Genomic DNA, 4,683 nt, shown 5'->3' with positions numbered 1-4,683 from the left:
CGCGTGCAGCGGCGTGAAGCTGAAGTCAAAAGGCTGGATGGATAAATAGAGCTGGGACAGTCTGTTAGTTAGTTAGTTAGTTAGTGCATGATAGTTGCATGGCCGGGTCATGGAAATCCTGGAGAGATTCCAGGGTTTGTTAGCAGCCGGATGTGCGTACGTGGAAGACGTGCTGTTAGTGGCCAGTATGGTAGCTGGGTATGTGTGCGTTCATGTACTACTTAAGTTGTAATGCTGCATATTTGCTTTCAACACAAGAGAATAGAAAGAGAAGAAAAGCCGGCTGTGTGATACAGTGGCACCAAACACCTGCGTCTTTTTCCCTGTTCTTGTGAGAGCTACCTGAGGTAGAAGAAGAGTAAGAGGGGCTGAGAGAGTTAGCCCCAACAGCACCCACCCACTAATTCATGCACTAACACCACGAACACACATTTCGGACACTTAGTGAAATTCGGTCTGGGTCGAAACAGTTATTCTTTTAATTATCTTTTGGTGTATGTTCGACCACTTGATAAGCAACAGTATTTTTTCCTTTTAACAGCAGGTGGCATCTTTTCTTTCGAGATTGAGGACGCAAAACCAATTAAGCCATGTTTATTGGCCGTGCAGCAACCAAATAAGATTGGCAGATGACTGTTACGGTTGATGAGGATGGCATTCTCAAATCTCATCTGCCTTCTACATCGTCAAGATACCTGGCCTCTGCTGGTCAGTTCCTCCTGGTTGTTGTTGTTTACTTGGGCATGCAGCAACCAAATAAGATTGGCAGCAACCAAATCTCAATGTCATTGTCTTATATGTAGCAACTGTCTCCATATGGTTAGGGGAATCTGTTAGATTGACCTCTCCTTCAATGGGCCCAACGGCCCATTGGAACCTTGACCCACGCCCTGATCGGGGGCGTCCACCCCCAGCAAGGCTGGTGGGCCCCTGTCGTACAGTGCTATATATAAAGGAGGTGGGGACCATGACACAAGTTACGAGGTTCGCCGTCGCCACTGGTTCCCCACTCCTAATCCTAATCCGATCTAGAGGGTAGCGCTGAAGCGACGGGAAGCTCACCGCCGCCGCTACCACATCTCTCTCCTTCCTCACCGTCGTCACCGCTTGACGATGGACACCGGAGAGAACTCATCGAGTACGGGATAAGGTAATAAACCACTACTCTCACCGAACACATCTAGCCTTGACGATCCACGGGATCTATCAATGGTATCAGAGCCACGAGGCTTTAGATGTGTCTTCGGTTGAAAGACACAAGGCAAAGAAAATCACCATCCCCGATATGAACCCGAGAAGGGCAAAGTTCAAAGAAAAGAAAAGATTCACCGGAGTCCTCTTCGGCAAAGAAGCGTCGCCGCAAGGCCGCGCCTGTTCCTCTCGATCCCCACACGCATCGGCAAGCCGAGGTGTGGGGAAGAAGAACCTACCTCCTCGGAGGCAAAGTATGGATATGATTAGATCCAAAAGCAAAACTAACAAAGGAATCGGATTGGATCCGAAAAAGGCAAAAAAAGAGAGGGAAACATGCAAAGGAAAGAATCAGCCCATAGGGGCAATGGGCACCACCACCGCGCCCCTGACGGTGGCGCGTTCACCTTGGAGGTGCTCGCGCGTGCCAGCAAGGGGACGGAGACGGCGTCGGTCGCGTCACGGCGCCAGTTCCTCTCAATACCGTGGTGGTGGAAGGCAAATGGATAAGTGGAACCGTAGCCGGCTGCTCGACGGCGGCGCACCCACTCCGAGTCGTGTGCGCACCCGGCGAGAGGCGGGCCACGGCTCCGGGGCAGAGGAGAGCCGGCGCGCGCGGCACGGGACCTTCGGTCACCGCTGCCGGTGGCCATCCCCAGCACCTCCGGCGGGGCTGCAAGCTACCGCGCGCGAGAGCCAGGAGGGGAGAGGGCGAGCGACGCGCCGCAGGCCGCCGCCGCGGGGCTCTCCGGCGGGGCAGAACGCCACCGCGCTAGAAGAGCGCCGTCGGCCTGCTCGAGAGACATGAGGGGAACGAGAGCTAAACGGCGCGGCAGGAAGAAAATGAGCGCTAGGGTTTTTGGCTCGGTGGCGAGAGGGAGTTTTATCCCAGCGAGAGTTGCGCCCGGCCGTCGGATCTAATCTGACGGTCCAGGGCAAAGACCTAGGCCGATGCGGGCCACCAGATCGAGGCCTCCAGGCCGAGACAGTGGTGCCAGGCCGATGCGGAATTTTATATTCATGTTTTTCCGTTGCAAAAGTAAATAATCCTCCAATTAAATTGACACCAACGGGAAAATTTAATTGGAAGAACTGTTCTTAGCAATGTTTTTTCCCTCTGGGTGAAATAAGATTCAAACAGTTTCTTCTATGATAATAGAAAGATGTTTGTTTTAAAGTTAAAATATGATATTGTTGTTTTCTGACCAACGTTGATGATAACAATATTATAATTGTATGAGTCTTTGTTCAAAGCTTAAATATGTGATAAATTTTGTATCAAAGTGATCAATTTTCAGAGCATAGATAGATAAATGTATATTTCTTTTTCTGCTGCAATATGGTTGACGATGATGATTATTTCTTAGCAAAGTTGTTCAATAGAAATTCTATCATCACATAGTTTATGAGTTATATGCATTATTTCCATTTCTGCCCAATGGTGATATGGAATTAATGTAGAAGGATGATGTTTTATTCTAATTCTGCCACAACGGTGATTTAGAATATACAAGAAAGTTTTAAAAAGTTTAATGTGCATAATTTTAATTAGACCAACGTAGGGTTATTTTTATGCTCATTATTGTTGTTTATTGGCTAAGTCCTGTCAGACTAAAAGCTTTTCTTGCTTTCATTCATGAAAGCGAATGGCTGGGTACTAGTGACCCAAAAGATGAACAAGAATGGTCATAACTTGAGAGAATATGTTCTCTTTAAAGAATGGCTTCAAAAGAAAATAATTCTTGGATATTAATTCAAGAAAAGAAAAGAGATGGATCATTGAGAGTCTTGGTTGACGAATGTCTTTCATGTACTCTCTATGAAGAAGTCTCCTTTTTTAGTCAACATGATTAGATGAAACAAGCAACATGCATGTTTAATTTGACCAACGTCGGATCAAGCATGTGTGTCAAAGATAATTCAGATTTATTTCTGAATTTGATGATTGAATATGCAGTCAAAAGAGCCAATTATGGCATTTATGTCCCTTACAGGGAATTACCCGCATGGAGGGAAAAGCGGGAAAATACCTGCGTAATTGGGTAAAGTTGACATTGTATTATGTCAACAATCTGTGTATAGCAGGAGAAATTTTGGTAAAGGACTTATCCTGTATGACAGGAGAAAGGTATGATGACTCATGTGCGGTTAATGTGTCCCACTATGGGAGAAAAGTATGGAGTAGCTATTAAGCTTTTCTAGTATCGACCATACACCTTATGTGTAACGGTCATTAAGCAATCAATAAATTCAAAGAGGATAAAAGTAACACACAAACCTAAAGACAAGAATGATATGCAAGTGTGACTTGCAAAAGTGACAATTATAAAGAACTCTGTTGAGTTTCTGAAATTAAATGAGGAAAAAGTACTCCCATACTAGTTAACATATAACTTCATTTTGCATGAAGTGATAAGATGAATGATCTAGATAATCGAAGTTTCCTCAATTCACAAGAGCTATGAATGGGTTTCGAAATTGTGGCAGAAAATTTCTTGCCACATTCCGAGGGGGAGAAATAGATATGAAATACATTGTATTTCATGACTCCTCTGTACTTTAGATGATGTGACGCACATTATGCATCTAAAGTGATCCAATAATGAAGAATGTGATTGTCAAGGGGAGTACGACGGTCATTATAATACCGTCATTATGATACCCCTAAAGAAAAGAAACAGTTGTATTTCTGGATCTTTTATAGTTCCGAAAGCAGACTAAGGAATACAACAATGGTGCTTAAAGTGCCATAAAGAAGAAAGTTTTAACAGAATAAACCCAAATGATAAAGTTTAAAGATACGCCATTTCTTTAGAGAAGATGGAGTAATCTGGGGGAGCATGTTGTATGACCTATACAACACCTGTTGTTAGCTCTACAAGGGATCTTGTGATACAGGCCCCTGTAAAACCTATTGCCTTTTGGAAATGGGTGACTATAGAATTAATTTGCCTCTTGGCAATGATAGAGCAACGACAACCCCATATGAAAAAAGTGCCAGTACCTGAGATTTTGATGGTCTCTAGGAATGTGAAAATCAGATACTTTTGATTATTATAAAGTCTATGTTAGTGAAATTCCACCATTTGAATTTCACCAACATAGACTTTATAAAGGGTCTACAAGGAAAATGTGACACCAAAGGAAATATGTAAAGGTGTAAAGCATGACTTAAATCAAAAGATTTTATGCAAAGAGAATGAACAGATAACAATGAGTGTTAGTGGCACATCATGATCGACATCATGATGTGAGTAACATGAGATGAAAGTAAAGATCACAAGGAATACTGCTTCAAGAAGTCTTTTATGGACTAGAGCAAGTCTCTAGACAGTGACATTTGAAGTTAAAAGAATCATATGTTGTTTTGGGTTAAAGAAAATGAGAGGACAATTGTATTCATGCAAAGTTATAGAATGGGAAATTCGTTTCCTAATTCCTGTACATGTGGATGACGTCCTACTTGCGAGTGGTGATGTCAATCTACTGCAG

This window comes from Hordeum vulgare, chromosome 1H (assembly GCF_904849725.1).
Source record: "Hordeum vulgare subsp. vulgare chromosome 1H, MorexV3_pseudomolecules_assembly, whole genome shotgun sequence".
NCBI lineage: Eukaryota > Viridiplantae > Streptophyta > Magnoliopsida > Poales > Poaceae > Hordeum > Hordeum vulgare.
This window is presented reverse-complemented; position numbering follows the sequence as displayed.